Source organism: Lissotriton vulgaris, chromosome 3_1, assembly GCF_964263255.1.
Source record: "Lissotriton vulgaris chromosome 3_1, aLisVul1.2, whole genome shotgun sequence".
In the NCBI taxonomy this organism is placed as follows: domain Eukaryota; kingdom Metazoa; phylum Chordata; class Amphibia; order Caudata; family Salamandridae; genus Lissotriton; species Lissotriton vulgaris.
Window position 1 is genome coordinate 641,610,278 of NC_141689.1, and position 24,161 is coordinate 641,634,438.

At 45.1% G+C, this 24,161-nt stretch overlaps 1 protein-coding gene across 2 annotated transcripts in view; it reads right to left on the bottom strand.

Annotated features, from left to right (window-relative positions):
* Positions 1–24,161, bottom strand: part of PCSK1 (proprotein convertase subtilisin/kexin type 1) — a 245,307-nt gene that overhangs the window by 146,920 nt on the left and 74,226 nt on the right. The window contains exons 1-2 of one of the 2 annotated variants that reach the window (XM_086960930.1): positions 15,173–15,427; positions 14,369–14,450 (exon numbers count right to left, since the gene is read on the bottom strand). The exons of the other annotated variant lie outside the window; for it this stretch is intronic. The gene's annotated coding sequence lies outside the window, so the exon portion shown is untranslated. Of the gene's footprint in view, positions 1–14,368; positions 14,451–15,172; positions 15,428–24,161 lie in introns of those variants that run through there. 2 annotated transcript variants of the gene reach the window in all.

Below are 24,161 nucleotides of genomic sequence, written 5' to 3' on the forward strand. Positions count from 1 at the left end.
TGAAATGGCTTTTTTGACGTTATGTAGATATTCATTTCCCTTGAGCTAAGTTTGAGATACGTTCTCTCAAAGGTGAAGAATTCAATATTTCAGACGATGCTATTTTTCCCTCGAATTTGGTGTACTATTTCTATTGGCAGCCTCTGGGACCGCCATGTTTGCCCATATCAGTGCACCGCCCCCTGGATGCTGTGCTAGGAGTGATTTATTAGGTAATGATCACATTAGTTCAGCCTGACTCCGTGTGAAGCGGTCGCTCCACCCTTCCTCCTGAATCCCACAACGCTGTGACTGGTATCAAAGCGCTGCTCCCCCACCACTGACAAACTTTAAATTATTTATTTCAATTACATTGGCACCCGCTCTGTTGCGTAGCGCTCCGCATTGCTTTGTGTCTCTAGAGTTCTTAAACTGTGCACGCTCCGCATTGCTTTGCCTGCTGTTGACCTTATTTCACTTGTGAATGCTTTGGTATTTAATTTATTGTAAACTGCGCCCTTGTGTTCAGCGTCCTGCCCTCCTGTTATTGTATCTTCCATTTTGTTGTGCCTGCAGCCCGTCCCTCCCCCTACGCTCCCGCCTCCCAGCTCCCCCTCCCACGCTCCGCCCCCCTCCACTCCTCCATTTATGTCAGAAGGACCTACGCGCAGCGTTCACGCGCAGCGGACGCGCCCTATGTGCGCCAAAGGTGCGCCAAAGGTAAGCCCGTCTACGCCCTTCATCGCCTGGACCGCGCCCAGCACCTGTCCCTCTGGTCCCCGCTACTCCCAACCCTCTAGAATCACATATGATGCCGCTACTCTCCTCGCCCTTAACCCCGGACGTACACCACTATGCTGCGAAGCCACTCCAGGACGTACCCACGGCCCTTTTGCCTGCCTCTCCTGCAAGTTCAACTGCTTCAGAACCCTCACCAAATCCACGCCCCCCAAACACAACTCCGACTCTAACCGCCTAAAGTGCATCCTGCTCAACACCCGCTCGGTCCACAGACATGCAACAGAACTCTGGGACCTAATCAACACTGCGTCACCTGACATCGCCTTCCTTACCGAAACATGGATGAACACATCATCTGCTCCTGACATCGCCATAGCCATACCGGACACTCACAAGATTATCCAAAAAGACCGCACCAATCAAACAGGAGGAGGCATCGCCATCATCCACAGAAACACCATCAAAATCACAACCAGCTCCGACGACAATCTTGCAACCGCCGAACACCTCCACTTTCAGATCCACACCGACCCCAGGACGACACTTAGAGGCACCCTCATCTACAGGCCTCCAGGTACCCGCACTCAATTCAGCGATGACATCACGGACTTCGTCAGCCCACACGCCCTCGCCTCTGAGAACTACATCCTTCTAGGAGACCTCAACTACCACCTTGAAAACAAACACGACAGCAATACCACCACCCTTCTGGACAACCTGGCCAATCTCGGACTCAAACAACTTGTTGACACCCCCACCCACACAGCCAGACACACGCTCGACCCTATCTTCACCTCCAGCAAGCACATCTCCTTCGATCGCACTACAGCTCTCCACTGGACAGATCAGAGCTGTGTTCACTTCAGCTACAAAACCACCCTAACCCACAAACGTCCACAACCTATTCCTCTGAGAAACTGGAACAAAACCACCACTGACCAACTCCTCACATCTCTCAACCAAAACCCTCCCACCCTCTCAATGGACCCAGACCAAGCGGCCACCAACCTCAGGCAATGGATCACCCACAGTGCTGACGAATTAGCACCCCTGAAAAAGCACCAGATGAAATCAGCCAGCAAAAAGGCTCCCTGGTTCAATGATGAACTTAAAAGTTCCAAGAAGCTATGCCGCACCCTGGAGAAGATATGGAGAAAAAACCCAACCTCAGACAACATGGCCTCCCTCAAGACAGCCACCCGCAAACACCACCAACTGATTCGATCCGCCAAGAAATCAGCACTCAAGGATCGTCTCGATAACAACACTCATAACAGCAAGGAACTCTTCAACATCGTCAAAGAATTCACCAACCCCACCGCAGCATCTAACGACATCACTCCCTCCCAAGACCTCTGCGACGCGTTATCCTCCTTCTTCTACAACAAAATTGCCGACATCCATAACAGCTTCGCCAATTCTCCCAGCGATCAACCCTCCCCACCCCCCTCAGATCCTACCCCGCCAACTAACAACCTCAGCACCTGGAACCCAATTACCACTGAAGACACCATTCGCCTCATGAACTCAATCCACTCTGGATCGCCTTCTGACCCCTGCCCCCACCATATCTTCAACAAAGCAGACTCCATCATCGCACCCCATCTCCGTAATGTCATCAACTGCTCGTTCAACTCTGCCACCTTTCCAGAAAGCTGGAAACACGCTGAACTCAGCGCCCTTCTGAAGAAACCCACAGCTGACCCCTCTGAACTTAAAAACTACCGACCCATATCCCTCCTCCCATTTCCGGCCAAAGTCATCGAGAAAGCCGTCAACAGCCAGCTCGCCGCCTTCCTTGAATCCAACAACTCCCTTGATACATCTCAATCCGGGTTTCGAGCCAAACACAGGACCGAAACCGCCCTCATTGCAGCGACTGACGACATCCGAGCACTCCTGGACAAAAGAGAAACAGTGGCCCTCATCCTACTCGACCTATCCGCCGCTTTTGACACAGTCTGCCACAGCACCCTTATACATCGCCTCAGCAACATCGGCATACAAGGAAAAGCCTTGGACTGGATCATCTCATTCCTCGCCGGGAGAACTCAAAGAGTCCGACTTCCCCCCTTCTACTCAGAAGCCACCGAAGTCATCTGCGGCGTACCCCTAGGATCCTCTCTCAGTCCCACCCTCTTCAACGTCTATATGAGTCCTCTCGCCTCCATCGCGCGTCAACACAACCTCAACATCATCTCTTACGCCGACGACACCCAGTTAATCCTTTCCCTCACCAAAGACCCCAACACCGCCAAAACCAATCTTCACGAAGGCATGAAAGAAGTAGCCGAATGGATGAAACATAGCCGCCTTAAACTCAACTCAGACAAAATGGAGGTGCTCATCCTAGGATCTTCCCCCTCAGCTTGGGATGACTCTTGGTGGCCTTCCACTCTGGGTACAGCACCCACACCCACAGACCATGCACGTAACCTTGGCTTCATCCAAGACTCCTCTCTCTCGATGTCCAGACAAGTCAACGCCGTCTCGTCATCCTGCTTCAACGTACTTCGCATTCTCAAAAAGATCTTCCGTTGGATCCCCCTCGAGACAAGAAAAACTGTCACCCACGCACTGGTCACGAGTCGACTGGATTATGGTAACACACTTTACGCCGGAATCACAGCAAAATTACAGAAAAAACTCTAGCGCATCCAAAACGCGTCAGCGAGACTCATATTAGACATCCCGCGCCAAGATCACATCACCGAACATCTAAAAGTCCTCCACTGGCTTCCCGTCAACAAAAGAATTACTTTCCGCCTTCTCACCAACGCTCACAAGGCCCTCTTCAACCTAGGACCCGAATGCCTCAACCCTCGACTGTCCTTCTACAAACCCACCCGCCAACTAAGATCGTCCAATCAAGCCCTCGCCGCAGTCCCGCGCATCTGGAAATCCACCATGGGTGGCAGATCCTTCTCCTTCCTGGCTGCCAAGACCTGGAACTCACTCCCCACCCACCTCCGCCTTACTCAGAACCACATCTCCTTCAGAAAAGAACTTAAAACCTGGCTATTCGACAAATAATGAACCCCTAACCCCTTCCCCTAGCGCCTTGAGACCCTCTGGGTGAGTAGTGCGCTATACAAATGCCCGAACTTGAACTTGAACTTGAACCTCTATTTGTGCCCTTTTTTCTATGCACCGTGTATTGCTGCCACAAAAGAGGATGCATATCTGCTTCCCATTTGGAGACATTGTCTTACTTCAATAGCATTCCTTCTTCAGTGAATGGACTATAAAACCTGTGGATATTTCCAAAAGGGTGACCAAAACATTCAAGGGCATTATAAACACTAACACCAGTCATGAACTTTCATCAAAAGATCTTTGATTTTCGAATACATAGTGAAACAAGACTACAACACCCAGACTGCATTAGGCTGTCACACAAATGTGCAGGACTGGAAACAGTGTCCATAATGGCCTGGAGGAAGTTGGTCACCCTATAATCATACTAGTAGTAAATGTTAATTCTATAGGGATATTTTTACTGACATTACATGTTCCTGGTGCATGATGTCTGCTGATTTGCACAAGGAACAGATCACAAAAGCCAACATGCAATTTTGAGAGAGAGGCTGATAAGGAATTTGCAAGCAATTAATCAAGATATCTTAGATATATATCGCAGTTTTGTAATCTGTCCTTGTTTGTGATCACGAAAAAAAAAAATATACAAATATACTATACAAAATTTGGTAGTACATTTTGTGTCAAGTTTTAAGTGGACCTGAAGATGTGAATAAAAGATGTGAAATGCACAAAGCTAGAGTTGGGAATTAGGTCATTAATATCAGTATTTGTATAATTGTTTGTTTTAAACGTTTGAAAGGACATTTAAAAAGAGCCCAGTTAATCTTGAGAACTTGCACGGCAACAAGTGATGATGCAATATATCCCACATGCGCAAAACGGCGTATTGCTATTGATTTTAAGTACACAATATACAAAACGTAAATCCACTGTAACAGAAAGAAATTCATGAATCCTCATCACCTAACAGCAATAACAAAGCCATATCAATCATACCCAATAAAATGCTCTAAAAACACAGACCTAATTGAAACGAGCATTAGCAAACGTAATAGATCTCCTTATTAGGTTTCGAACCTGGCGAGGGGCACGAAGTGCCCCTCCCAGTTTGAAAACTATTGTCTTCAGTATGGATGTCGGCCCCGCCTCTGCCTCTCATTGGCTAGCTCCATAAATGGAGGATTGCCATTGGGAGGCAGAGGCTGTCAATTGCGCTTTCTCTCGAAAACGCGATTCGGGGGCGTTTCTGGTGCTTTTTTTAAGCCCCGCCCCTTTGTCCCGGGCCGCGCTGCGATTGGCTGCCGGCCCGGGACACCCCTGTGACGTCATTCCCGGGCCGCGCTGTGATTGGCTGTCGGCCCGGGACTGACTTGTTTATCATGAAATAAATGTGTCTTCGAATGTAGTACGAGGGCACATTTCACGCTAGCGTATACCATTAAAACATTGATTTTAAAAAAAAAGTAAATAGGCATAATTTCGAAGAAGTTCCCTGAAATTTCACACAATTACGTAAATTTCACAAAATGGGCTTTAAAATCAGCCATTTGTCCCAATGAAAATAAAATTCATTGTAAACAATAGGAAGGGGATAATTCCCCTAAACTGATCTTGACAAGGAGGGCTCACTTCGTTCGATCGCTTGTCTGATAATCTTCATTTGTAAATAAGTAGCAGAGTTTTTTCTGGCAACTCCCCTGGGTAAGAGTGGCACTTCGTTTAAACTGAAATCATATTGCATTTGCCTGTGCGCGTGCTGTCCCCAGGCAGAGTTAATGAACGTCAGTGATTGGCTAAAGCCGGTGCTCGTGACTTTGTGCACAGCTGCCGGAGCCCTGAGGTGAATTTCCGCACTGACTTTCACCACTGTGCACCTGGTGACTGCAGGCTCCAGAACAAGCCGGGCAGGGCTGTTTCGCCTACTTTTTAGATCCGTTGTCCACGACATTTGGGGAGGCTTCCAAGCGCTTAAAAGTGAAACAATGAAACACTAATAGTGTTTTACAGAAATAGTTTCAATGGCACTCGGATTAAGCGTTCGCTGGTTCTTTGTTGCTGCCTGGACAAAAGCCTTGGAGAATAGTCTCATGGGAAGGTGGGATAAAGTACTTGAAACGGTAACCTGTTCCTAACGTTTACTGATGAGGAAGAAACATTTTCAAAGTATGACGGTTGCAAATGGCATGGCTGGGAAATGTTTTCACCTGAGGCTGCCTTGGAGAGGAATAATGATTGTTAACAGCCCGAATAAGGCTCAAGGTATTGTTTTTCATTGTATAGCTTATAAACGGATTCAGCATTTGTATCAACAGTATTTTAAGCTGCATTCGGTGAACCCAAAGAATCGTCCTGGTCACTGAGCGGAAGTAGTTTTGTAATCCTTTTTACATTTTGATGAACGATAAGCAGACTTAAATGTCAATTTCACTTCATTTGTGCCCCATGTACAACCGAGATGGACAAAACCAGAGCTCTCCTAGTTTAACTCAATAGAGCAGCTGCAGCGTAGCTTTGTAAAATACAAAACTGCATGCCTGAAGAGGCATTTAAATGACCGATGTGTACCAAATAATGTACTTTTGCTGTGTATGGGTTCAGTATTGAAGAAATTATGCGGTGGCTTCGTTCTTGAAAATCCACACGGAGTTGTTACAGGTCAAAGATACAAATCTTTGAATAGCGCATTCACTTGCATTATGTAATCAACAGAAAGTTAGATTTAGGAAACACAACGGATTGCATTTGATTAGGCGAAAAGTGTGTTCTTCTACTGAAAAATAGTACTTGCATTGCCATTTTTGTGTGGTAGAGAAATGCTACAACAAAGGCAGTAGGACCGACTTATTTATGGAGAAAAAGCTATTTTAAAACCAATGGCCCTTCAAAGGTGGCTTGGTATTTCACCCTGCCATTAGATTGTTTGTTGAAAGTAATTTTAAAGATTCCCTAAGTAGTCATGGGTTTTGTGTTGATTACTCCCTTTTGAAAAACCCTAGATGTCGAAGACTTGCACTTGGATAATCTGTGCCACATCCTCTTAGGACTGCCTGACCGGTTTAGTTGTCTGCAAGGCTCTTGTAATTAATACATTCATTAAACACATTTCTTTCTTTCCCTCTTTTGTTCCCTCTTTCTTTCTTTCCCTCTTTTGTTCCCTCTTTCTTTCCCTCTTTTGTTCCCTCTTTCTTTCTTTCCCTCTTTTGTTCCCTCTTTCTTTCTTTCTTTCCCTCTTTCTTTCTTTCCCTCTTTCATTCTTTCCCTCTTTCTTTCCCTCTTTCTTTCTTTCTTTCTTTCTTTCTTTCCCTCTTTCTTTCTTTCTTTCCCTCTTTCTTTCTTTCCCTCTTTCTTTCTTTCTTTATTTCTTTCCCTCTTTCTTTCATCCTTCCCCATTTAGATAAATGTAGTTATCAAAAAAATCTGGCATGGATCCGCCCCATCAGGACCGACTTTGGAGAACCCTGATGTAGTCAGTAAGGTTGGAGTTTCCACAGGTAGAACTTTTTAGGTTTCGACCTGGCCGTAGCACTGCGAAGCAGTGCTACGCCCAGGCGAAAACTTTTGTTTACAGTATGTGGGACTTGAATCCGCCCCTTCTTCCATTGGCTAGCTCCGTAAATGGAGGCTAGCCATTGGAAGACATCGTTGTCAATCAGTCTTTCCCAGTCAGAACGCGATTCGGGGACGTTTCTGAGTCTTTTTTAAAGTCCCGCCCTCTCCTCTTCCCATTGGCTGGAATTTTACCTTCCAGCCAATGGGAAGGGGAGAGCGCGAAAAACACGCCCCCGATTCCCGCCCCCGAATCCCAAAATGACCTTGTTTCTTTTGAAGGCTCTTTCCGTGGTTGTATCTTTTATGTAATCCTAATTACTTATGTATCGCAACTGGTTCTTTTGTAAAGCGCTCGGACACCTTCGGGTAATGTTTGCGCTATATAAAATCGCATTAAATAAACCGAAGATCCTCTGTGAGGCGCTGTCCCGCCTCCCTAACCCAGGGCCGCGCTGCTATTGGCCGCAGCCGCGACCCCGGAAGTCAGGCAGGCCGGGGACGGGACGACAAGACCTCCCTTCCCTGAGGCAGACGAAAGGAGAGCCCCGGGGTGCAGCCCACCCCTGGTCTGAAGAGCACGTGGGGTAACATGAAATGGCACTTTATGTCCAGAGATGAACCTAACCATTCACTCATGCACAAAGTTTGAGCCTTCCCTGTTGACAGTGCTGGTTCTGGCGCATGACTAGAGTGAGTGATGGTAGCCGCCATACCCGCTGCTCCAGCGGATATACGCCGGTACAGGGCTGTGGGCGTGGGCGTGCTCATCCAGAGGCTCAAAGTGTGCTACTCTTTAAAGAGAGTGATGGCTTAGGATTGACCACTTGCGGTGTCGGTGGGCAGCCTTCAGTTACTTTGCGTCTTTGCTTATTATTCCAAATATGTGTACGTTAGTCATGACCTCACTCCAAAGACTATAGCCCTGCCCCATGGCTGTGGGTGCATTGTGCTACAAAACAGTAGTGATTAGTGCCCCTTCACGTGGCTCTCAGATATACCCTAATTTAGACCAATTCGTCCACTGCATAGCCAGATCCACAAGCCCTCATTTTAACCTCACTCACAGGGCTTCCTTCGTGTTGCTTGCTCGGATACGCACCCACATGAAGATGCTTGCACACCCCTGCAAACCTCTAAATTGTCCAGACTTTGAAATAGCGCCTGACAGTCACATAGCCTCTATCTGTCCTGCACATAGCTTCCAGAAGCCCCTTAGATGCCAACAGATGCTCGCCTAGTTGCCACCCTCCCCACAGCTCCCTTGAGACCACCACACATCCCCAAACTTAAGAAAGCCCCGAGTGGATCAGACCACTCGTGATGTCTCACACAGCTCCTTACAGGTTGGCTGATTCTGCTCATCCAGAGGATCTAAGTGTGCTACTCTTTAAAGAGAGTGATGGCTTAGGATTGACCATTTGCGGTGTCTGTTGGCAGCCTTCAGTTACTTTGCGTCTTTGCTCATTATTCCAAACGTGTGTACGTTAGTCATGACCTCACTCCAAAGACTATAGCCCTGCCCCATGGCTGTGCTTGCTTCCCTGCCTATGCTTGCTTCCCTGCCCCCTGCCTGTGCTTGCTTCCCTGCCCCCTGGCTGTGCTTTCTTCCCTGCCCCCTGGCTGTGCTTTCTTCCCTGCCTCCTGGATGTGCTTGCTTCCCTGCCCCCTGGCTGTGCTTGCTTCCCTGCCCCCTGGCTGTGCTTGCTTCCCTGCCCCCCTGGCTGCGCTTGCTTCCCTGCCCCCCTGGCTGCGCTTGCTTCCCTGCCCCCTGGCTGCGCTTGCTTCCCTGCCCCCTGGCTGCGCTTGCTTCCCTGCCCCCTGGCTGCGCTTGCTTCCCTGCCCCCTCGCTGTGCTAGCTCTCTTAGGTGTGTGTGTGTGTGGCTCTGGGTGTGTGTGTGTGTGTGTGGCTCTGTGTGTGTGTGGCTCTGTGTGTGTGTGGCTCTGGGTGTGTGTGGCTCTGGGTGTGTGGGTGTGTGTGGCTCTGGGTGTGTGGGTGTGTGTGGCTCTGGGTGTGTGGGTGTGTGGGGCTCTGGGTGTGTGGGTGTGTGGGGCTCTGGGTGTGTGGGTGTGTGGGGCTCTGGGTATGTGTGTGTGGCTCTGGGTGTGTGTGGCTCTGTGTGTGTGTGGCTCTGGGTGTCTGGGCATGTGTGTGTGTGGCTCTGGGTGTGTGGGTGTGTGTGTGGCTCTGGGTGTGTGGGTGTGTGTGGCTCTGGGTGTGTGGGTGTGTGTGTGTGGCTCTGGGTGTGTGTGTGTGGCTCTGGGTGGTGTGTGTGTGTGTGTGGCTCTGGGTGTGTGTGTGGCTCTGTGTGTGTGTGTGTGTGTGTGTGTGGCTCTGTGTGTGTGGCTCTGGGTGTGGGTGTGTGTGTGGCTCTGGGTGTGTGTGTGTGTGGCTCTGGGTGTGTGTGTGTGTGTGGCTGGCTCTGGGTGTGTGTGTGTGGTAGTAATTGCTGTCTGCTGAGCTCATCCAGTAGGGTACAATATGACTTACATTTGCGAGAGATTAAGCTGTTGGCATTGTAAATTACAATGCCATTTATTTATCTGTTTTCAAAACCAACACATAAATAACATTTTTGTCACTTACATTGTCAATAGCTCTAACTTTTGCAAAGGCGAAACCGTTGCATTGTAAATGCTTGTTTTTAAAGATGCAAGTACCATAAAATCAACAGCCTGCACTTTTCCTTTGCAGGCTCTAGTACATGAAACTGTTACAATAGGAAGAAAAGCGTTTTATTTTAAATACGTAAAAGTAGGAAGTGGCAGCTCTCCTTTTTAAACAGTATTTCTATATGGTATTTCCAAGTATTTTAAGGCAAGTTTGTTTTCAATTTAACTCCGGCAGCATACTGCCTTTAGTGGCAGTAAGATATACATGTAGCACTGAAAAAGCTGACAATTCGGTGGCTTGGAGATATGGGTCGGGTGGTCATTCACAAATAATTGACAAAGAGCTGTAGCAAGAGGTGTGCCCTTTCAATTTTCTACCTGACATAATTGTATAGGATTAGTATAATTTGGTAACAGGCAGTGAACGTTTTGGACATGATGACATGAGTTAGGAGCCAGTATGCTGACCTAAAGACAAGAACAATGCAAAATGGCCGCACAGCATCAGCTGTGCCAGTCTCGAACAATGCACACTTGGCAACAGTTTTGAAACGGTAGCCAAAGCTGTGTTACAACTCTTGTGATTCACTGCATGTGGGGCTGCCCAGCCACAGCAGACATTGAAGTATTTGAAGGTCATGCAGGGGTATTCATGAGAACTCAATGGCTTTATGAATATTTCGGGCTTCAATGGAATTCCAAAAGGAGCTTTTAAAAGAAATAAATGATAATATGCATATCTATGATATATCTTACATTGACTATGAGATACACCATTCACCTCAATACTAAAATTAAGTACAAACAATTGATAAACAATAAGAAAAGGAATCATAAGGAGAAACGGTGGAAGCGGCTGAAACACAAAATGTAAGAAAAAGTGTTGCCAGCTGGTATAAGATGGATCAGGAAGGGAAGAAGGAAAAATTAGTTGTATAATGGAAGAAGTTGTAAGAAATATATGGTATGGAAGGAGGGAAAGAGCAAAGAGAGGAAAAATATATAATTGAGAATAATACTTTGTCGCTGTTCACTGATAAGAATATTAAGGATACCATTAAATCACTAAGATTAACCAGAACTTCAGATACAGATAATTTATCTGCCATCAGAATTAAAACAAATATGGGTTAGTGGGTTAAATTTTATCAGCTTGTGGTTCGTGGAATATTACTTACTGGTCTATTACTATAAAATTGGACGGGCGCAGTTATAAGACTGATTTTTAAGAAGGATGATGCAAAAAACCCTATAAACTAAAGAATGATCAACTTACTTGGTGTAGGGGAAAACAGTTATCCAAAATAATTTTGGGTGAGCCAAAGGAATTAGAAACAAATAACATGATTTCCATAGATTGGTGGGTTTAAGGAAGGACACTCCACAATGGACCATTGATTTAGCTTATGGACATTGGCGCACAAATTTGTGCAGCGCAGGGGTAATATGTTCTGCTGCTTCATGGATTTTCAAATAGAATTTGACATGGTGGGTTGGGGAAATCTTATGGGAAACAATAATAAATGTGTATATTCCAACTAGTCTTTGCCTTATTCTAAAGGAATTACTTCAGCAGAACTGGGCACAGGTAATTGTTGATAATGCAGAAAGGCTAACCAAGAAAATACGAATTAATAATGGTTTGAGACAGGGTGGTGTACTGGCACCTTTACCTTTTCCCGATTTTTAGCAGACCCATCTTCTGTGTTAGGTACATCAAAGGGCATAGATCCTACATTGAGTGGGAAGCACATTGAATACCTTCTATATGTGGACGATTTAGTGATTTTAGATGTGACTGAGATAGGTCTTCAGAGGAAGCATTTTACAGGAAGAAAAAATTGATAGTGAATGTGAAAAAGACCAAAGTGTTAACATTTGAGAGAAGATCTGAAAAGTCAGTAAGGTACTACTGCCATTTAGGATCCACTAAAATGGAAAAAGAAAATAGATGTACATATATAGGGGTATGGCTTGAGGAGAAGGTACAGTGAAAGGAACGCATTGAATCACTTGAATCAAAAGCATGCTCTTTTTAAAGATTATGGTGGGACGACCTTGAGACGAGGCCTGACAGTTTGTACTGCTAAGATTCTTCCACAATCTCAATATGGATTGGAATTCAAGTGGTAAACATGATTGGGAAAAGGAAGAGGAGAAGTGCATGAAGAGTTTACTTTTGTTACCAAAGTCATCGAAGGTCCAGGCCATCAGAATGAATTAAATGTGATTGCTTGGAGCTATTTTGTATTTGCAGAGGTGGTAAGATCTTGGTTACGTTTGTAAAGTGGGGAATAACCAAATCTCTAACCTCTGCAAGCAGGAGATTATACTGAGCAAGTAAAAGTGGAAAAGGGAGTTTGGAAAAATTGGGACGATATTTGCAGGGGGTTGGGAATAAATGTAGAAGGCCAAAGCTTACAAATATCCATCTCAAAGGCAGAACTCAGTGTAATAAAAGAAAAGCGTACAAGAGAACATGACTTCAGGTATTTAAGTGATACGTCATTAACCAGATTCATGTTGTCATCTTGGCAGAGAGAGGAATGATTCCCCTTATAAAGATACCTTACAGTAAGAAATAGGGCTGTTGGTTGATGGAGGTGTGAGCCCTGGTCAGGCAGCAACAACAACAGGGGCGGCTGGTGACATCTGGAGGTGGTGAGGCGTGGAGGTCCGTCCGAGTTGAGTGCCTGGTGGTGGGAGGAGGGGGGGGGGGGGGGCTCAACTGACTTCTGCCAAACAGAAACAATGCCTTATGCCTCCTTTCGGCAACAAAAGCTCAACTCCACAAGCACACAAATATATCAATTAAACCACCCACGCCACATTCGGGAATTTCTGAAAGTACTGTACACGTGCGCTACTCCAAGACTTCTGCACTGCATTCACCACCACAGTCGATCTTTCCCATTCGCACCTCCTCTCAATGAAAGCTTGGCTAGTGCGAGAATGTAGTAGCGCAGAGGAAGTAAATCATGAGTGCATGCTTGGCATTGAGGCTGTAATTTCCCCCATGCAGGCATACAACCACAACGTTTAGACAAAGGCAATTTTACAGAGTAATTCATATTTCCTTATTACTTTGAGTCGCTTATATCTTGGTAAACAAAATGCTGCCGGATTTCATTCCATCATTTGCACCTCCACCGCTCCTTAATGGATTTTAATTAATCTCCAGATATGAGAGAGAAAAAAGACTCAGCCTTTCAGCAAAGCCTCAGACACCTATTCAAACAGAGACAGGCGTGACTTGCAAAACAAATCTAAGCCTCCGGGTGTGGCAACCAGTTAGTTATAAACCAGGCTTGTGTGTGACAGCTAAGGATGTGGTCATGTTGACTCTTATTCGGTTGTTTGCTACACGGGGTCTGACTACGTCACACCATTGAAAATCTGCAAATTCTGTTTCTGTGACTCCTGTCTGTGTTATGGTGAATTTGAAATCGTGTAACTGAAAGAGCGAGGTGAAGAGCTTAACTTAACCTCCTCTTCCTATTTGGCTCAAGGCTTCAAGAAAGGAAAGCGCAGATACCATGTATGTTAAAAACATAATTGAAACGGTGAATGTTATGCCACATCAATACTGTTGTTCCGAGTGTTGACAGCACCGCTACATTAATGTTATGACGGTTCCCTCAAGAGGAACCCAACATTTTATAATTCTCTTTTTTGGCTCAAATTTAATCCATCGCCTCGTAAGCATTTTTTAGACGGAAAGAATATCATTACAGCCTTGACAGGACAGGATAGTATTAAAATGTCACTTTATTATTGTGTCACGGACTTCCATAAAAAACAAGAAACAGTTTCTATTCCCATGAGGAGCACGTTGATTGCATTCTGAAGCCAATCTATGGTCTATGTCGAACTGGATAAAAAAGAATCAACAAACTTAGATTGTTTTTTTTTTTAAAAGGAGAACCATGCATATAAACGTTTAAAGCCAGAACTACTTCCAATTACCTGCGTATAAAAACCAGCGAAGTCCAAAATGATGAAACCAGGAAGTGCATAAAGGCGTATCTAGATTGCACATGCGATGACAGCGATAGCATCATGACACAAAATCTACATTCGCCTTGCTGGCTAATTACACGGCAGGCAGCTCAATCCAGTTCAGTCGGTCAAAGTGCAAATGTGTGTCCTTTTAGAACCTGCTATTCGCAGGATGAGCAAATCGTTTCACTGATAAATGAGAGTAATCGTGTAACATGCGTGACAAGGAACAATGAAGGTAGGTTGAGTTAAGGAATTATTTAGACGGCGGATGCTCCATAAATCGTATTATTACTAATACATTATCGCCTACCTCACTTGTAGTGTGGCAGACCATGGCAGGGAGGGAAGGAAGCCTGAAACGCGCACGCTTTTTGCCAAGTGACAACTCTGCAATTGATTAATATATAGGTACTGGTAGCCCAAAAAATAAAGGAAGCAGACTTACTCCAGCTGAATTATGGATTGCATTCCCTAAGGCTCGAGGATGACTGCGTGTCAGACAGAGGCTGGAGGGCGAGAGTGTTCTGCTGTATTGTATTGTATTGGGAACTTATATAGCGCTCGGCTGCCCCAGCAAAGGGGCGTCCCGGCGCTGCGAGCGAAACTAAAAACAGAAGGGGAATACCAGAAGAGAAAAGATGCAGTTACTGAAAAAGATGGGTTTTGATGGCTTTTCTAAAAGCCAACAGATCCTGAATGCCACGAATATTTTCCGGAAGGCTGTTCCAGAGCTTGGCAGCGAGCAAGCTGAAGGAACGACCGCCCATTCTGGCTAGATTGGTACGGGGAATGACCACCAGATGTTGTCCTGCTGAGCGCAGTCGCCTCCCAGGGATATACTTCGTCAGGAGGGGGCACAGCATCGGGGGGGAGGCGGTTTTAAGGATTTTGAAGGCGAAACAAAGTGCCTTAAACTGAATCTTTTTTCCCACCGGGAGCCAGTGCAGTTTTTTCCGAACTCCCGCCACTGAAGAGTGGCGGGGAAGACCTACCAACGCTCTGGCGGCAGCATTCTGCACTCTCTGAAGTCTAACAACTTCCGCCTGATTAGCGCCCAGTAAAAGGGAGCTGGCATAATCCAGCCTAGAGAGGATAATAGCTTGGACAATAACCTGGCGGGTGTGACAGTTGAAGAACTTCAGCGTAGGTCTTAGGTTGCGCAGGATGCCAAAGCAGATAGCTGCAACTTTTTTTGTATGATGAGTAAATTTCAATGCAGAGTCGACCCAGACTCCCAGATTGTTTACACAGTCCTGTGACAGTGGCCGGTGTCGTTGTCGTCCTGAGCAATGCAGAGTCCCGCCTCCCATTGTCCAATCAGGAGGCCTGGGACTAGCGTGAAGGCAAGGGGAGTGCTCCGGTTGTAGCATCTACTGCCCTGTCCCTTGACATTGATTTCAGTAGCGCACTGCTGAAGTCTCCTGGGGAGCAGCATAGGCGCCCCATTTGAAAGCAGGCATTTTCCGCTTTCTTTGGCCACTCCCTTCCTGATGACATCACTCCTGTCGCATGTGCTTCCTCGCCCTGGCCAGCACATGCGCAGGAAGTCTCTGACCTGCTGTAACCTCGTGCTTGACTTGTCCCTTGAAGAAAACAAATGAGTCAGACAGAATGTAATTTTCGATCGGATTCGGCACACGGGCAGTGAGCACTTCAGGCTGCTGCACTGCGTGTGGTGTCTCCCTTGTCTTCCTGCCCGATTATTGTCCTGAGGCTAGTGGGGCAACGCCCCCTTCGCCCCTATGCACCAGCCGCCACTGAACAACAATCCTCGTCAGAGTGAGGCACAAGTCACTCCTAAATTAACCTGTGCTCAACCCTCTGGTAGCTTGGCACAGAACAGTCAGGCTTAACTTCAAGTCAATGTGTATTTGTGCAGCACTTCAAACAGTAATAAAGTGAAAACAACATACAAAAAGGATCTCATGCCAAAGTAGAAAAATAGAACTTTCTTTGATATATAAAGTAAGAGCAAAACAGCAAAAATCCAATCAGAAGAGCTGTGGAAGTGCAATTTTAAAGATTTTATTGAAAATAGTGCCAAAAGGGACAAAGCACCAACCGTTGATATCTGGTCGTTTCAGTCCGGGTCAAAGTCGCAAGTCTAGGCCAGCTGCGATGGAGCATGGACTAGCTACTGGGACCCAGTTAGGCCCAGTGAGCAAAGCACCTTAAATCATGCTTTGCAGAGCCTTGCGAAGATCTGCATCAAAGGTTCATCATGCTGCCAAAGCGATACGTCAGTTCTGAGATGTAGCAAGGCTACAATGTTGTAAAGGATCCCGTAAATGGGGCTTGAAATGCAAAGACCGGCACTGAGGATGCGGTCTGCAGTCAGGATGATACGTTTGTTCAGAAGAGCTGTGAGACTGCAATACAGTGTCCAGCATCGTCATCGAGGCTGCCGTCAAAGAGGGATGCAAGGGACTGCAACCGAGGGCTCTTCATGCAGTGGCTGTTCTGATGGGCTGCAAAGGCAACGCAGGTCTTTGAGATGGGCCCAATCCATGTAGCAGAGGAGATATCAGTTTCGTAGAGCACCTATGCATGCTTTCACTGGTCCATGACTGGTGTTGCACTACTGGGAAGGGTAAACTCAGATGGCGGATATCAGGTGCAGGTTCAAGATTGTTGGAGGCCTGTTTCGTCCTTAAGGCTTCCGATCTGAAAGCCAGACAACTAGCACTTGGAGTCACTCTGGGTTCTGGGTTCAAGAGATGCTGGACCAGTCCTTCTCACCCAGACAAATGGGCAGCAGGTCAGTCCAGCAGGACAGCAGTCCTTCAGAGCAGCTTCACCATAAGTTAGGATTTTTATTACAATTCCAAAGACACCAAACATGAGCTGTTTACCTGTTCCCATTTGGAAATTACACTTCTAAAATGTAGTAAGGTAACTCCAATGTTATCCTAAGGGAGAGGCAGGCTTTGCAGTAGTGAAAAATGAATGAAATAGTTTTTCACTGCCAGGATATGCAAAACTTAAAAGTGCACATCCTACTTTTTAAATAAAGTGCACCCTGCCCTCTGAGCTGCCTTGGGCCTACCCTAGAGGTGGCCTACATGTATACAAAAGTAAGATTTTGGCAAGGCAAACAGTGTACCTTACAAACAAGATGTGGAGCGTATTTTGCGCGCCATCTCCAGTTGCACTGCTGAATTGCGCATTACAGCGCCTATTTATATGTTCAAGCATTGTATTCAAAAGTAATCCATGTACTCCATATTTTTAAATCCATTTTTTCTTCTCACAACTCCTATTCAATCCACTTCCAGGAATATTATGCCATTTCCATAGCTTCCCATGTTTCAGTTGTGCCCATCCAGACCTCTTTACAGAAACACGCACTGATGCATAATTCGTCCAAGGCAGTGCTTATTAAAAACCCAATGCATTTCGGGCTACCAGAGCCCTTCCTCAGGGGTCACTATAAATGAACAATAAAACATTTATCATTAACTTAGTGGTCGTTATTGTGTGTCTTACATGATCAGTTAATTATTATTGTGCATATTTACAAAATGAATCCTAGTTACGTAATACAAAACCTAGTTGTGTAAAACAAAGTTAACCTGAATCCCATAACATTATTGGCCCATCCATTATTCTCTGTTGATCGACCTATGTGAAAGCAGTTCTATTTATACCCTGCCATTGAACTGCCACACCATTGTTACAAAGTGAGTCTTTTGCTTTCGTCATCTTCACCCTCCCTACTCTCAATCCTTCACATTTATCATTCACCACCATTAACGGTTCCCCACAACCTCCCTTGCACACCTATTTTTACAAATCTTCCCTGACACAAACATACTTGCCAAGTACCCATATCACCCTCTTACCATTACTACATTCATTCCGCTTGCATCACAACTATCCCTCATCCATTTATAAACAACCTACTTTCCACCCTTAGATCCACTTTACTCACTGTCCCTATCGTGATGCACACAAACACTCCCACAGTCATTCATAATCTACCTCTCCCACAATCACTCGTAATCTACCTCTCCCACAATCACTCGTAATCTACCTCTCCCACCTATTTAACTAACACATTGTTAGGTGTGCAAGGGAGGTTGTGGGGAACCGTTAATGGTGGTGAATGATAAATGTGAAGGATTGAGAGAAGGGAGGGTGAAGATGACGAAAGCAAAAGACTCACTTTGTAACAATGGTGTGGTAGTTAAATGGCAGGGTATAAATAGAACTGCTTTCACATAGGTCGATCAACAGAGAATAATGGACGAGCCAATAATGTTATGGGATTCAGGTTAACTTTGTTTTACACAACTAGGTTTTGTATTATGTAACAAGGATTCATTTTGTAAATATGCACAATAATAATTAACTGATCATGTAAGACACACAATAACGACCACTAAGTTAAAGATACATTTTTTATTGTTCATTTATAGTGACCCCTGAAGAAGGGCTCTGGTAGCCCGAAATGCATTGGGTTTTTAATAAACACTGCCTTGGACGAATTATGCATCAGTGCGTGTTTCTGTAAAGAGGTCAGGATGGGCACAACTGAAACATGGAAAGCTATGGAAATGGCATAATATTCCTGCGAGTGGATTGAATAGGAGTTGTGAGAAGAAAAAATGGATTTAAAAATATGGAGTACATGGATTACTTTTGAATACAATGCTTAAACATATAAATAGGCGCTGTAATGCGCAATTTAGAAGTGCAACTGGAGATGGCGCGCAAAATACGCTCCACATCTTGTTTGTTTCAATTCTAAAGTCACTTGGGCAAGACATTTTTCCAGTTTGCACGCACTCTTTGAGGACGAATATGGATAAACTTTGGATAAACAGGTGTGCATCCCACCAACATAATTTTTCTTGAAACAGTGTATCTTGCCATGTTGAAATGGCAGTTTAAAACTGCGCACACACAGCCTCTAATGGCAGGTCGAAGACATGTTTAAAGTGCTACCTTAATTGGTGGCACAATCATCGCTGCAGACCCACTAGTGGCATTTCACTTACAGGCCCTTGACACCGGTAACACCACTTTAATATGGACTTACAACTAAATTAAATATGCCGACTGGTTATAAGTCAATCTAACATGTTTTAAGGAGAGAGTGCAAACATGTTCACACTGGTTTACAGGAAAAGTGATTTTAGAGTGCAAAAACTGGAGGTCTGAAGGCAAAATGCTGCTGGGGAAATCGCACCAAGAATGTCAGGTCTAACTCTTACCAAAAACTTCCTTTAGAAAGGAGCTGTTAAAATTTAGAATCAGCAATATTTTAGGAGGGAAACAGTGAAAAATGACAATGGAAAATGTACTTGTGGGTTAAATGGGAAACTTGGCATCTTTGGTGAGGTTTTCCTTGCCTCTTGGCTTCCACCTCCTGTATTTTTGATGATGTAATGGATTTTGTTTTTACTAGCTTAGATGCTTTGGGCACTTTGCCACTGTTGATCAGTGTCAAAGTGCAAGTGCTCCCTATGTAAATTCTTATTACAATTAGTTCTTCCTGATTGGCATATTTGATTTACTGGTAAGTCCCTGGTAAAGTGCACTGAGTGTGCCAGGGCATGTAAATCAAATGCCACTAGTGAGGCTGCAGCACTAATTGTGCCATCCAAAAGCCCTTAAAATGTATTTCAGACCTGCCACTGCAGTGTCTGTGCGCAGTTTAAACTGCCATTTTGAACTGGCAAGTGCACTCACTTGCCCGGCCCTAACCTTCAGTTTCCTTAAATATATAACACCCCTCATGTAACCCCAAGGTGCCCCCATGGTCAGGGTGCAGTGTATCTGAAAGACCGGACATGTACTGGTGTGGGTCTGTCATGTCCTGATAGTGAAATACTGTCAATTTCGTTTTTCACTATTGAAAGGCTATCTGTCCCATAGGATAGAATGGGAGATACTGTAACATCTTAAAAGTATTACTTCCCATATGGACAAGATAGAGGAATACATTCTAGGCTCTCTGAACTCCCAATTTAATAACACATATTTTAGTAAAGATGGGGTTTAAATTGTGTGTTTGGAAATGCTACTTTTAGATAGTAGGCCTTTTCTTGTTTCACCATTCTGTGTGCCTCTGCCTGTTTGTGGATTGACTGACTGGTTTTGGAGTGACAGGGACTGGGGATGAACAAAGCAAAACCAAAGGGGATGATGGACGGAGTGTTGAACATTGCAAGCACTCACCCATAGTCAACTGATCCGGAACTGGAACTTTGGTATGAACCTGCTTGAAGAAGAATCTTCAAAGGCCAGTGTGTGCTGGCCTCATGCTCTGAAGTCTCAGGGACACAGCGACTCCACCCCCAGCTCCCCTGAACTCTATTGTCGAGAGTTCTGACCTTCCAGGAGGTGCCTATCCCAGTTTAGGGCCTCTGTGGGCTGTTTCTGCTGTTGGGAGCTTGAAGAAACCTTAAAGAAGAAAGAAAACCTGTCTCCAACGCTGTCAGTAACACCATGACCTGCACCGATCCCAAGGGCCCAGCTTGTGAAGTGCACGACTCACTGCCCGACCTGCACCACCGCTCCGACATCTTCTGACACCTGCTGATGCCTGCAGTTATCGGCATTCCTGACGCCAGCGCTCGCACCAACTCTGTTAACACCAGTGCCTGCATCCTGTTATCCCAGCACCAATAACCACTGAGGGTGAATCCACAAACTCGCCGACTTTTAATCGTCACCGGAACCAACGACTCACTGCCGGCACAACCAATTTCCCCTGTCCTGTATTCAACACGTCACCTCCTCGTGGACACGATGCCTTACCTCACCCGTGGCAGCCAGGAAGAAGACATCGACCTTGGCACTGACACCTCACCTCCACGACACCGGGCATCATCTTGGACTTCGTTTCCAAGGTGATGCTTGTTTGGAGGTCCGTGTGACTCCGTGCCCGACGCCGCGCACCTGGCAGTCGGCACCGTATTTTGGCTTTATTGCTGTCACAACGTTGCAATAGCCCCAGGTGGAGCTATTTGTTTTCTTCATGCTTTATTTTGCAATAACTGTTCTAAAATCATATCTCATTACCTGTATGTTGGATTTTTGTTGTTTTATTTGTTTAGATAAAGAGACTTTATTTTTCCAAACTGGTGTGGTATCCATTTGTTGTGTTATCACTGTATTACTGTGTGTTTTGAGTACAAAAACTTTGCACATTGCCTTTGGGATACGCCTGTCTGCTCGTACCAAGCTACCAAGGGGATGAGCAGGGTTTATCTAAAGAGTGTATCCCCCTTACCCTGACTAGAAATAAGTGTCCCTATCTGGACAAATATACCTCCCTCTGCTGACTAGAGACCCCCATTTCTAACAATGGTCAAAAACTGTTGATGTTTCGTAAAGTATTTTTAAGACCAACTTTTATTAAATATTGTGTTTTAGAACCTTGGCAAACAGTCGAGCTCTTAACTGATGTGAAATACCTGAATGCATCATCTGCAATAAAAAGATTTTTGATACTAGTAAATGAGTTCCTAAAAAGATTTTAACAACGAGCTGCTAATAAATGGTATGAAAATTATGTGCACTAGGAAGAGTATTTGTTTTAGTGTAGGATGGTTCGCCTTGTTTTATAGATTTTAAAGTGTAAAATATTGAGGAATGTTTCAGTATGTTTTTATGTGGTTTAGTTGATAGACCAAGGTCTGACCTGATGGAATCGATCAATCATTAGTGGTTTTATAACCTCATTTAGAGTTCTAAAGGACAGCCAACCTCCTCATCCCAAATACAAAGGCGTGTGGGAGCACCTTTAGTCTATGCCATTTGGGCCCTATCGGTTGAAGTGGGGTGCGAGAAGCAGGGTCAAGCCACACTGCTCTGAGTTTTGCAACAGAGCACAATGAAAACTTGTGTGTCTACACAGTGGCTTGGACATATATTGATGCAATACTGCGCTCATCGCACTGCTCTACACACTGGGCTGTCTGACACACCGCAGGGTATTCAACTTTTTAACTTTTCCTCTAACATCATCAGCTGTAAACACCACGAGACTAATTACCATGTTTGGCAATATTGACAACTCCACATGGAGAAGTGAACCGAGCCCAGCATCTCGCCTGACACCGAGCATTTAACTCGCGAGGGAGCAGATGCCGAATGTCTGTCTCCACCAGCGCTGTAATCAAGTACTCTGGAGCTGAAATGATTGGCAGTCCAGTGCAGCATTTCACACAGCGAATACTATTGTGTTGCCACCGCTGACGCAGCAAGCACATGCTGCTACTGTTTTCGCAGACAGAAAGCAATGGTAAAAATAAAGTACTTTAACTGCCCGGAGTCTGTTTAAGCACTCGCTATTCTTACTGGGTGAAAAGGACAGCTTTTCTCTGCGTCTGTTCGGGTACAAAGCAGTGCTTAATTTGTAGAAAAATAAGTGCCAGGTTGCACTTCCCAATGTCCCTGCCAATGTTGTCAATGAAATTACCAATACAACTATCAAGCATCACCTTCCTACAAGTGTAAAAAGTTTTAAGGTCCCCAAAGCTATAATAATGGCTTGAGCGGTAGGTATTAGTCATTTTAATGAGTATTAATTCATTAAAGAACTGTTGTGTGCACTTAAAAACAGTGCCACCATGTGGCAGACTATTAAGAATGCCAGTGTTGACAATTAAGTGCGAGTGCCGGGCACCAGAAACCACCAGCTCAAATTAAGCACTGGTACAAAGAGAGATGAATGATGACTAAAGAGGGTTAACAGAAAGGCAGACAGACAGCTGTGTAGGTGAGGGGACTAAGATTCATTTCTTGTTTTGCATGTTCATAATATGGGGCAATTTAAGATCAAATTATCTTAATTGATATTTTGTGACCTTGCGCTGCTTTCAGAGATTTAAAATGAGGAGAACTTTTGAGATTATTAAAATTGCATGCATAAACATTCATTACTCAAGGACCTATGCTATTTGAAGAGGTGTGTTGTAGTTCCTTCTCTCTGTGCATGATTACCCCTGTTATTAGGGCTGTGAGTGAGGACAGAAGGAAAAGTAAGAAGTTACACAAGAGTTTGTAGAGAAAATGCTTCGTTATAACTGAATATGGAACCAAGTCGTGGAACAACGTGTCATATGTTAGCATACAAGAGCTGGCTCTATAAAAGATTTTCAGGAATTCAGCTGTGGTTTATTTAAATAAAGTTATTCTTCCCATGAATCATATGCATCTTGGCTAACAAACGTAGGACCACTGCCAAATGTTCAGGCTCACAATTGACTATTTAAATTGGTTGTGTTTAGATTTCTTGTTTTCAAGTATATCTTTTGTGGACATCTGAAAATGAAGGCACCCTGGCATCCTGGACCTACACTTGAAATCCCTATGTAAATGATTAGTGTAATCACTTTCGTTTTTGCAACGCTTTTCAGAAGCAAAACAAAACAAGCATTTACAATGCAATAGGTCTCGTATTATTAAAGTTTGGTCTATTGGTGTTGCATTCTTTAGCAATGCCAATAGCTCAAACGTTAATAATGCGAGACCTATTGCATTGTAAATGCTTTTGCAACTTGGTGTGGCTCAGTAGTGTGGTCCCAGCATCACCTTTTGGGAGCATAGCCGTAAACAGCGCTTATCACACGATTACACATTTTAGATGAGTGAGAAAACAGACATTCTGGACAAGTCTGCCTCTGTTTTAATAGATCGCATCTCCTTTGGTTGTTTGAGCCCCAGATAGCAAGGATTGTAATGCTATTGTAGCAGAAGCGTCACGGACATGAGACACTGGATAGTACAGCAACCCCTCAGGTCCGCCGTTAGCAGCGCTTCGAGGGGGCACGTGCAGTGGCAAGGCGCAATAGGTCACGGCCACCCTTCATGCACTCTTCTAAGTACCTCGGAGTTCGGGTGGTCTGTGGCTTTTGCTCTTAGAGTAACGGGATGTGGTGGTGAGTCGTAAGGAGGTGATTGGGACTGGTCACTGTACAGTTATTTTTACAAGCTTACAATTGCACATGTTTATAGTTGCATTCGCAGGAGGAAAAGTGGTGCACCCAGGTTCACCCAATGTGTCGATCAAGTGCCGGGACGAAAGGCCAAGTCTCCTGTGGGCAGGGTCAAGAGTTTATCCTGTAGTCTTGTTCCCGAGTGCCGGGGTTAAAACATGGGTCCTTATCACTGCCTTGAGTTTCTTGTCTTAGTTGCACCCTGGGGGCAGCAGATGTTTTGCGAACGCTGGGACACACAAAGGTGTGAACATTTCCTCTGTAAATTTGTGCATGGTGGCTCCCGGG